The sequence below is a fragment of the Gopherus evgoodei genome, chromosome 5, assembly GCF_007399415.2.
Source record: "Gopherus evgoodei ecotype Sinaloan lineage chromosome 5, rGopEvg1_v1.p, whole genome shotgun sequence".
Lineage (NCBI taxonomy): Eukaryota > Metazoa > Chordata > Testudines > Testudinidae > Gopherus > Gopherus evgoodei.
This window is the reverse complement of record NC_044326.1, coordinates 761,900-773,467: the sequence shown is the minus strand read 5'-3', so window position 1 is coordinate 773,467 and position 11,568 is coordinate 761,900.

The following is an 11,568-nucleotide window of genomic DNA, read 5'->3' as shown; positions in this document are numbered from 1 at the left end:
CTATCCTCTCCAGTGTGGGGTTTGTGCACCCCATCCCAATCACACCGAGTTAAACCTCAGGGCTGTTGTATGGAACACCCTGAAGGCAGGGGCTGAGAATAGTTCTCAGTTGGCTTCGCAGAGAGCGTACCACCATCCTCTGCACAGCTTCAGAAACAGCTGCTGAGCCCAGCCAGTCCCTGCCACAGCCTAGTTTGGGGCATGTCTGGGGCCTCTGAGATGAGCAGCTGAAGTACCTTACCTGGGATATCGGGTGGGGAGCAGCTGCCTAAAGTCAGAACCAGACAAGACGGAGGTGATCAGAGACTGGCCCGCTCCCCAAACCAAAAAGCAGGTCCAGACCTTTATTGGGATGGCGGGGTACTATCGAAGGTTCGTGCCCCGCTTTAGCGCCATGGCTGCTCCCATCACTGAACTGTGCAAGAAGGGGAAGCCAGACAAGGTGATCTGGACTGAGCAGTGCCAGCAGGCTCTCCGGGCGCTGAAGGAGGCTCTGGTTAGCGACCCAGTTCTGGCAAACCCAGACTTTGACAAGCTCTTTATGGTGTTCACCGACGCCTCAGACACAGGACTGGGGGCGGTGTTAATGCAGGAGGATGAAAAGGGGGAGAGACACCCCATCGTGTACCTGAGTAAGAAGCTGCTACCCCGGGAACAAAGCTACGCGGCCATCGAGAAGGAATGCCTGGCCATGGTGTGGGCCCTTAAGAAGCTAGAGCCATATCTCTTTGGGCGACACTTCACCGTGTACACCGACCACTCTCCCCTGACCTGGCTGCACCAGATGAAAGGAGCCAACGCCAAGCTCCTGAGGTGGAGCCTGCTCCTGCAGGACTATGACATGGACGTGTGCCAACCTGATAGCAGACGCGTTGTCCCGGAGGGGGGGCCCTGAACTTCCCCAGGTCACTGCTCAGTGGCCCCGCTCAGTTCAGTCTCGATGGGGGGAGAGATGTGATGGAGTAGGGAGCAGGATGGATTGACCTGGGAATTTCACTTAGTTTTACTGGAATGTCTGCATGGCGGATGGGAGAGCATGGGAGAGCGAGGGCTGGCTCCTGGAAAGAGGATCCGGGCCCAGGCAGGGCAGCACGCTGCAGTGAGCAGAGCTGGAGCGTCGGGCTCCCTCGCCCCGCAGGACAGGGCCGCCTCCCAGGATGGCAGCCGAGGAGCCCCTGCCACCTGCTCCCCGGGAGAGCCTGAGGGACCATCTGCACTTTGGGTCCCTTTTCAGAGCCCAGGGCGCTCAGCAGGACCCCTCAGGCCCACGGGGGGCCAAGGGCCCAGCCCCTCACACAGACCAGTCCCCGTTTGCCATGTGGGGAGCACAGCCTGGGCAGGACCGTCATGGGCGGGGGCAGGATTCCTTTGTTTTCCATTGGGCTGCAGCTGTGGGGAGCTGCCTCCCTCAGACCCAGGGCCCCACCCTGAGCCCCTCATGGCGCTGCAGTGATTCTACGTCCGGGCAGGGCATCTGGGATGAGAGAGGTGCCCACCCTCACCCCAGGGGGCACACTCGAGGCACCTTTGACGGGAACCAACAGGAGTAGTTGTAACATCACAGCACCATACAGACATGTAATCTCCTAACGGTGATCACCCCCCAACCCCAGCGTTACTCAGGCCAGGGGGGCTCTCCTGAGCAAAGGACACCCCCCCCCCGCGGGTCTGCCTCATTCCTGGCTCTTTGCCGGCTGCGCAGAATGAAGGGGCGGCCCCAGGTGATGCAGACGGCTGCTGTATTGAGCTGGGGTGGGGGGTCTGCTCACCAAATGAGCAGGAGGAGCTGGATGGAAAAGGGCAGCAGGAGGTGCCTCCAGGTGAAGTAGATGACGACAGGGGGGAACAGGGAGACGAGGAAGGTGGCCAGCGCCGGCACGAGTCTGTTGAAGAAATTGTCAGCGACTGGCCTCAGCGATTTGGCGAAGATGAGCACGGCTGGCAGCACGTGGTCGTATATGATGAAGACGGGGAGGAAGAAGAAGAAGATGAGCATGAACACAATGCGGAGCAGGATGTCACAAAATATCACCGTGGCGAGGAAGGAGAGCACCCGCCGGAGGGCCCGAAGGGCGCTTCGTACGATCACATTCATTCTCCAGGGCCTCTTGCCTGGGGCTTAGCTGAGCCTGGCCCGCAGCGGTAGCTTTGCCTCCGATGTTGCTGTCTCTCTGCGAGGAAGCAGGAGGAAGGTGCCAGGGTGAGTCACCTGCAGCGGAAGGAGAGCCCTGACTTGGTGATGCTGATTTTATATCTAGACAGTGGTAACACCTGCGGGCCCAGGTCCCCAGCTGTTATGCTCAGGATTGTACAGACACAGAGGGAGACCTGGTCTGGCGACTTCAGAGGAGAGGCACCGGAGGCAGATGGATTTCCTTGGCTGGCTATTCTTTCTGAAGGGGCGTGTGTGTGTGAAAGAGAGGCAGAAAGACCACGGAAGCAGAGCAAGGAGGCAGCAAGGAAGCACCAGACACAATGAGAGAAGCACTGGCAGAGAAGCCCTGAGAAAAAGCTACGAGCTTTTGGGCCAAGTGCTGCCTGAAAGGGGCTTGGAGTTGTGAACAAAGAAACTGTCTCCCACTCTCTGTGTTCAAGGAAACAGGACTTTGACTATTCTTTGTAAATACACAGGATTGCATCAAATTTACCTGCCTCCATCCTCATTTCTCCTCATAACCAGAACAACCCACAGGGCCTGAAGTGTGGCTAATCACCCTGGTCCAAAGGAGGAGCTGTATGAAGGGCGTGGTGTGGAAGACAAGCAGCTACAGCGACAAGTACGTTTGCACTTCGGATCAACAAACCTCTGTCTCAGAGCATCGCTAAGGTAAGAGATAGGAATGGGCCGGCTAGGCCCCAGCCAATCCAGCTGGGCCAGTGCAGAGTTCTCCCCGGGGGACAGTGTCCAGGGTTTTTCTTTTTAAAAATCCCAAACAGCAGGGCGTCCAGCCTTTAGCTGGATCCATCTCAGGGGGCGTGTTCAGCCCAAACTACCCATCCCCGGGGTCTGAGTCTGACCTCCCTGACAGCAGCGACCCTGCACTGACTCCCCTGGAGTGACTCCTGATTTACCCACTTCTAAGGGAGGTCAGACTGGGCTTAAACTGCAGCAAGGGAGATTTAGGTTGGACATTAGGAAAGAGTTCCTAACTGTCAGGGTAGTTAAACACTGGAATAGATTGCCTAGGGAAGTTGTGGAATCTCCATCTCTGGAGATATTTAAGAGTAGGTTAGATAAATGTCTCTTGAGGGATGGTCTAGACAGTATTTGGTCCTGCCATGAGGGTAGGGGACTTGACTCGATGACCTCTCGAGGTCTCTTCCAGTCCTAGAGTCTATGAGTCTATGAGAATCAATCCCTTCAATTCTGAGTAAGGATCTGGCCCCATACTCCAGGACATTCACCGCAGCACTAGCCTGGCCTGACCTACACTAGGAAATTAGGTCAGCGTGACTATGTCACTTGTGAGTGTGAAAAATCCACCCCCCAAGCGGGGCAGTTAACGTGACCCTGGTCCCTGGGCAGGCACCGCTAGGTTGAGAGAAGAATTCTCCTGTCTCTCAGGGAGGTTGATCACCAATGACTGGGCCACCGTCGCATTTTAAGTGTGGACAAGCCCTTAGAGAGGGACTGTCCCCTCCTATCTCTGTGATAGAAAGCCTTGCCCCAGTCACTCTGGCATGGCTCAGTTGCTGTATCCTGTCACTGGAGGCTGAGCATGAGCTAGGAAGGAATTTTTCCCCACGTGTACAACAAGACAAAGGCATTGTAGATGGGTTTTGCCTTCCCCTGAAGCATAAGGAATTGGCCATTGCCAGAGGTACTAGATGAGATAGACCCGTGACCTCATCCGGTCTGGCACTTCCTGAAAACTAACAGACGCCTTATAGGAGGGTTCTCAAGAGACTCCTTGTGTCCCTCTGGAGGGTGGTGGAGTCCTGGGCTCCCACCACGCAAGGCCAAATGGCCCCTTCCTGCTCTGTTAATCTCAGACAAAGCCCAGTAGCCCCATGCAACAGCCAGGAGAGCTAGGATATCAGAAACAGGTCAGTGAAAGCAGAACTTGCCTCCAGGTTGGACCAGACATTAGTAGCCTGGCATATCGCATCCCCTGCATGTGGCCTAGCACTCAGTTCTTCCTCACGCTGGGCGAAAACATCACCTCCCACATGGCTCCTCTGCCGCTGGGCTCTAAGCTCGGCAGCCCTGTGCCTGCGACCCGGCAAGCTGGTGGCTACGCTGCCTGCTTGTGATGTCACAAACGGGGTGTGGGGCTCACAGGCTGGAAGGCAGCTTAGCAGCTGCTGTTGGGGTCCAGGACACACAGCAGCACTTGGATTTCTTCCCTGTCTAAGCACCTGATCCATGACATCTACATGCTGTGCAAATAAGTCGGGGGAGGTTTTCAAAGGCACAGAGGTTGGTGAGGCTGCACACCCAACTCCTAGGGAAAGTCCGTGGAGGCTGAGTCCCTAGCCCCATTTGTGCCTCTGAAAACCCCTTTTCTAAATAAATCAGTGACATGGATAAAGGAACCAAGCAGCCAAATATACTCCAGGGAGGCAAAGCTAATAATAAACCCAGAGGCAAACTAATCACCAGCTTCTTGCTAGGCCTGGAGACAGTAAAAGGGTGAGCGACTGAAAAGAAGCAGCAAAGACCCCCCTGCCCAAATCACAATCAGCTCAGGGATCATCTCTTTGGTCTGTGTTTGCACACGGGTCCCTGACAGGGGCTCGTAGGTGCTACAAATAATATATAATCATGAAAATGTGTTCTGGCTCCAACGTCTCTGCTCAAACATCCAGCCAGACCACCCGCAGCAGCGCAATCAGGGCACTCCAGTCCCAACGTTACAAGCCCCGACCTGGCTGGACTAAGAGCCAGCTGGCCTGAGGGACACATTCAGAAGGCAGCATAAGGGAGCGTGATGAGGTGCCCACCCCACCCCGCCCAGGGCTGGAAGGGGTTTAGAAGGGAGAGGTAGGGAGCAGGGAAGGAATGGGAAACAGGCTCAGCTGGGCAGGAACTAGAGGGGCCTGTAGAAAGCCCAGGAGTTGTGAGCAGTAAAGGCTGTAGGAAGGCAGGCAGTGGGTTTGGCGCTGGTACACCCAGCAAGTGGGGGGGACCAGGTGGGGTAGGAAGCAGTGAGGGCTGGGAGAGGAAAGTCCAGAACTGCTGAGCTGGAATCTGGCCGAGAGGATGGGTTCCCCGCCAGCCCCTGAGGGAGTGGCACCATGGGGCAGCGAGAGAGAAGGCTGCCCAGGACTGCTAGGGAGAAAGGACTTTGCTTGCCCGGAGGCAGGGAACGCTGGGTCAGGAAATGGACACTGCGGGCCCTGGAGAGAGAGGGGCTGCAGACCAGAGTGATGATACTAACCACAAAGTATAGTGCCCAGGAGGAGCCTGCGCGAAAGCCGGTAACATTGTCAGACATCCCAATCCCCGTAGTGATTTGTAGGCTGTAAATACATTAGGGTTCAGGCCCCCTCTTACATTCTTTATTTTAAAGGGAAATAACTGGCCTTTAGTGAGTGATGTCAGCCTAGCTAGGGTCCATTGGAGCTGCTGGGCTGTCCTGGTTCATCGTTGGAGCGTTCTTCAGGAAACTCGAAACTCTGAATTGTGTGTGTAAAGACTGGATTCCCACGAAGAGAAAGAGAATTACCATTCTTGCAATAATTTTCACGTTCCTATAGCCCAGGGGCAGTGAGTGGGCAGATCGCAGGCCAAATCCGGACACCTGATGCTTTCAAACAGACCCAGATAACTTTTTTATTTACTTGTTGTTGTTGTTGTTTTGTTTGTTTGTTGGGTTTTTTATGATTATTTTTTCCAGAGTCTGGGCCTTGGCTATAATTTGACCAAGAAATTTGGATCTTGACAAAAAGTAATTGACTCCCCCTGCTCTAGACAATCCAGCTGTCGTCTCTCGCAGGGGTAGGAATTCGTGGTCTGTGCGCACACCTGAAGTCCGTGGAGGAATTCAGTCGCACAGAACCGCTCAGTAGACTGACATACCTGCCCTCGGCGAAGTTCACTTCCGCACAGCAAGCAGCAGCCCGTGGCCCCAGGCTCGCAGCGCTCTCACTGCAGCGCTGTAAACAGTGGGGAAGATGTTTGGGAGCGGGCTGGAGCTTGGGCCGTGTCTGCACAGCTGTTTTCAGCACTGTAGCAGGAGCCCTATGAGCCCCCGTCTGTCGCCCCAGGTGCAGAGACTCATTGCCATGGGCTGGGTCGACGTTCCGGTCTCCAGGGCCATGCGTGCTCTGGCTAACAGGTTGTGCAAGTGAGCTGGAAGGCACTAAACGGAGGAGGTAACAAATGTAAGCCCTGCCCCAAGGCAATTCGCAGGGTACCTTGCTGTCTCCTGGCAATGGACCTCTCAGTCGTAAGAGTTCCTACTGCTGCCCATCATAGAATCATAGGCCTGGAAGGGACCTCGAGAGATCACCTAATCCAGCCCCCTGCACTCCTGGCAGGACTAATTATCTAGACCCTCCCTGGCAGGTGTTTGTTCAACCTGCTCTTAAACATCTCCAATGAGGAAGATTCCACAACCTCCCCGGGTAATTTATTCCAGTGCTTAACCACCCTGACAGCTAGGAAGTTTTTCCTAATGTCCAACCTAAACCTCCCTTGCTGCAATTTAAGCCCATTGCTTCTTGGGAAGTTAACAAGAACAATTTTTCACGCTCCTCCTTGTAACAATCTTTTATGTACTTGAAAACTGTCCTCATGTCCCCTCACAGTCTTCTCTTCTCCAGAATACCAAACCCAATCTTTTTCAATCTTCTCTCATAGCTCATGTTTTCTAGATCTTTTACCATTTGTTTTGCTCTTCTCTGGACTTTCTCTTTCCTGAAATGTGGTGCCCAGAACTGGACCCAATACGCCAGTCCAGGCCTGATCAGTGTGGAGTGCAGCAGAAGAATTACTTCATGTTTCTTACCTACAACACTCCTGCTAATAGACCAGGAGCACTTGTGGCACCGTGGAGACTAACAAATTTATTTGAGCATTAGCTTTCAAGGCTACAGCCCACTTCAAGGGATGCATAGAATGGAACATATAGTGAGGAGATATATATACACATACAGAGAACGACTCCCACATTTTCATGTTCTCTATATGTGTATATATCTCCTTGCTGTATGTTCCATTCTATGCATCCCATGAAGTGGGATGTCGCCCATTAAAGTTTATGCTCAAATAAATTTGTTAGTCTCTAAGGTGCCACAAGTGCTCCTGTTCTTTTTGCGGATACAGACTAACACAGCTGCTACTCTGAAACCTGACTCCTGCTAATACAACCCAGAATAATCTTTGTTTTTTCTTCCAACAGTGTCACACTGTTGACTCATATTTAGCTTGTGATCCACTATGACCCCCAGATCCCTTTCCTCAGCACTCCTTCCTAGGCAGTCATTGCCCATTTTGTACATGTGCAACTGATTGTTCCTGCCTAAGTGGAGAACTTTGCATTTGTCCTTATTGAATTTCATCCTATTTACTTCAGACCACTTCTCCAGTTTGTCCAGATCATTTTGAATTTTAATCCTATCCTCCAAATGACTGGCAACCCTCCCAGCTTGGTATTATCCACAAACTGTGTAAGTGTCCTCTCTATGCCATTATCTAAATCATTGATGAAGCTATTGAACAAAAACAGACCCAGAGCTTATGCCTGCTAGACCCCATGACATATGCCTTTCCAGCTTGACTGTGAACAACTGATGATTACTCTCTGGGAACAGTTTTCCAACCAGTTATTCACCCATCTTATAGTAGCTCCATCTAGGTTGTATTTCCCCAGTTTGTTTATGAGATGATCATGCGAGACAGTATCAAAAGCCTTCCTAAAGTCAAGATATACCACATCCACCGCTTCCCCCCATCCACAAGGCATGTTACACTCTGTCAAAGAAAGCTGTTAGGTTGGTTTGACATGATTTGTTCTTGACAAATCAATGCTGACTGTTACTTAGCACCTTATTATCTTCTAGGTGTTTGTAAATTGATTGCTTAATTATTTGCTCCATCATCTTTCCAGGTATAGAAGTTAAACTGACTGGTCTGTAATTCCCCGGTTTGTCCTTATTCCCCTTTTTATAGTTGGGCACTAGATTTGTCCTTTTCCAGTCTTCTGGAATCTCTCCCATCTTCCATGACTTTCAAAGATCATCATTAATGGCTCAGACATCTCCTCAGTCAGCTCCTTGAGTATTCTGGGATGTATTTCATTAGGCTCTGGTGAATTGCAGACATTTAACGTGTCTGAATAATTTTTAACTTGTTCTTTCCCTATTTTAGCCTCTGATTCTACCTCATTTTCATTGGCATTCGTTAAGTTAGACGTCTAATTGCACTAACCTTTTTGGTGAAAAATGGAATGAAAAAGTCATTAAGCACCTCTGCCATGTCCACATTTTCTATTATTGTCTTTCCCCCCTCAGCGAGTAACGAGCCCACCCTGTCCTTGGTCTTCCTCTTGTTTCTAATGTATCTGTAGAATGTTTTCTTGTTACCTTTTATGTCCCTAGATAGTTTAATCTCATTTTGTGCCTTGGCCTTTCTAATTTTGCCCCTACAGACCTGTGGTGTTTGGTTACATTCATCATTTGTGTAAGGGGACTGTTATCCCCTTACTAACATTTAGTGGGGGTGTTTGGTTGCTAGCTCCCAGCTCTAAAGGAAGAGGGATCGATGGCAAATCAGGACTCTGAGACTGACAGTCCCCAGGAACAATGGAGAGAAGCCAATGCTCCAGGTCAGCCTGACTGACGGGGTGGGCAGGCTAATCAAAGGGACAGAAGGCCAGGGTGGGTCCCATCCTCCGTGTGAGCTGGAATTGCCTGGGTCAGACAAAAGGGCCAAGCTAAGGAGAGAGCAGGGGCCCAAGCTAAGCTGCTGGGAACAGAGCTGCAGCCCCAAAGCCAGAGCACAGCCCAGAGAGAGCAGACCTGCCCTGGGAGGGGAGCTGCAGCAACCAGAGCCAGAGGGGCCAGACAAGCAGCCCAGGGAGCAGGTGAGAGCTCAGAGCAGAGTCATAGAAGCAGCCTGCAGAGCAGACCTGCCCTGAGAGCAGAGCTGTAGCAACTGGAGCCAGAGAGGCCAGAGAAGCAGCCTAGGGAGCTGGAGGCAGAGCAGCTGCAGCAGCCGTGCTGAGGCAGTGTGGAGCTGGGGCTGGAGCAGTCCGGAGCTGGGTGCGGGGAGCAGCTGGGGACAGCGAGGGGGACCCTTGGCAGTGGGCCCAGCACAGGGAGACATCTCAGCCAAGAGGCTCTGCAGGCCAGACTTGAAGGGGGATCGTAACCCTGAGAGGGTGGGGGTTACGCTGGAGAGAAGGGTCCTGCCACCCAGAGCCTGAGTGTGTGGTCACCGCCAGAGCAAGTGTCCAACCCGCAGCGTCCCTGCAGCACAGCCAGGGCCTGAGAAGGTGGCTTGAATCTACAAGGAACAAACTGTGATGTCCAGAGACACTGTTTGCGATGGTCCCTGCCACAGAGCGGGGTGATGTGTTTTCCTTTAACCTTTCCCATTTTTCTTTATTCTTTTTTAAAATTAATTGTTAATTAAATAACTTGTATTTGCTTTAAATTGTATGATGTGATCAGTGGGTCAGGGAGGTGCACAGTGCAAAGAGAGTACCCCGGAGTGGGGACACCCTAGCCCCTGTCTTGGGTGACCACAGCAGGGTTGGGGGTTGAGTCCCCCAGGAATCCTGGGCCCAGCCTTGTTGGGGTTACGAGGACTCTGCCAGACAGGAGAGTGGAAGGGGAGTCCTCGAGGGCAGGGAGGCCTCTAGGCAAAGGAAGTGGGAGCGAGGACTCAGATCCTTTCGCCAGCCCACTTCACCGGGGTAGTGCAGAAGCCAGGAAAGTTCCCCACAATAGCGGGACCATTCCCCCGCTTACATCTGTAATTTGACCAGGTTTCACTTTTTGTAGGACACTGTTGTATCTGGGCTCCTACCTCGTGAAACCAAGAGCAAAAGCAAAGCCCATAGTGGATTTCATGGCATCTCTGACAACTTTTCCTTTTGCGGGTAAAATCTCTGCTTGGGGCAGGGTTATTTTATTTTCTGAGGGGTGGTCGGTTGGGATTTGGGGGGAAAGATGGTTGTGGGTGTGATGCTTGTGGGGGAAAGGCCATTCCAAGGAGGAAGGTTTGGCAGTGACCTGCATTTGCCTAAGCACCTCTGGATGGTTGTCCCAGAGCCTGATCCCCTCCACCATAATGTACTGAAACGCAGCGGCTGCTCGGTCAGCTCCCCAGACTCCCAGACTCTGTCTGCCATCCCCTGGCACGCACAGCCAAGACTAGCGGATGCTTATTCCTCTGCCCTTGCCACAGGCTGGATGTCAGGAGCCTGCTGGATGGCAGAGTTCTCAGTGGTAATTGCATGGCAGAACTGTGTGTCTGGAGGGGACTGGACTGGCAGGAGGAGCAGTGGCAAGATGGTGAGCAGAAAAGCCTTGTAGGCAGAGCTCTTCCTTAGGAGGAATGTACTTGGCTTGGCTCACAGAGTGAGGGCAGGACAGGAGACTCCATGCAGGTGTCAGCCGCCAGGTACCTGCCAGAGGGACGACAGAAATCCTGGGCTCGTGACACTGGCGTGGCTGAGGAGTTGCTCTTCAGGTAACGTGAGGTTGTTTGGATCCCTCTGGGAGGTTTCTGACTTCCCCTGCCCTCTGCGCAGGGCACGCACAATGAAAGGTGGCCAGCGAGCCATGCAAGCACCTGATTGCTCTGTTGAGCCGCAGCCGCTCAGAAAACAAGCCGCACTAACATGAGGTAAAAAGGCAGCAGTATGAGCTTCAAGCCCAAGAAGAGGGAGATAGGGAGAGACAGGGAGACGAGGAAGACGGCCAGAGCCCGAAGCACATCGTGGAAGAAGATGTCTGCGACTGGCGTCAGGGTTTGGAGGAAAAGCAGCAAGGCTGGTAACATGTGTTCGTATAAGGCAACGCCAGGGACCATCAGGAAAATGAGGAAGTAATAAAAGGCATCTCCCAGGGCAGCAATATAGATCACGAAGGCAAGGAAGCAGAGCACCCTCTGGAGCCCCTGGAGGAGATCTCCGACGGTGGGATGTATGTTACAGGGCCTCACTTGGCGCTTCCCTTTCTGCCGGCGCCTCTCCTCGGATATCCGGCTCTCCCTTTGAAGGCTGAGTTGGGGTGAGGCCTACACAGCAACAGGGGGAACAAAGCTGTTCTCAGGAGGAAATGTCTCATTTCCCGCACTGATCATGTAGCGTTACAATGCAGTGTTTATATTGCTGCAGCTCCCAGGACCAGCGCTCCAGTGTGCTGTGTATCCAGGTACATAGGCCCCCGCTCTGAATCGCACCATTTCTCCTCACACCACCACTGTGCAGTAGGGAAGTGCTACTATTCCCATTGTTCAGACGGGGAACTAAACGACACGGGCTTGTCAACATGGAGACATCCAGAAAGAGCCACCCGAATTAACTCAAGGAGGGAATTTGAAGTGGATTATTTAAACCACATTAAATCCTCGTGTGGACACTGTTATTCAAAATTGAGGTGGCATTAATTTGG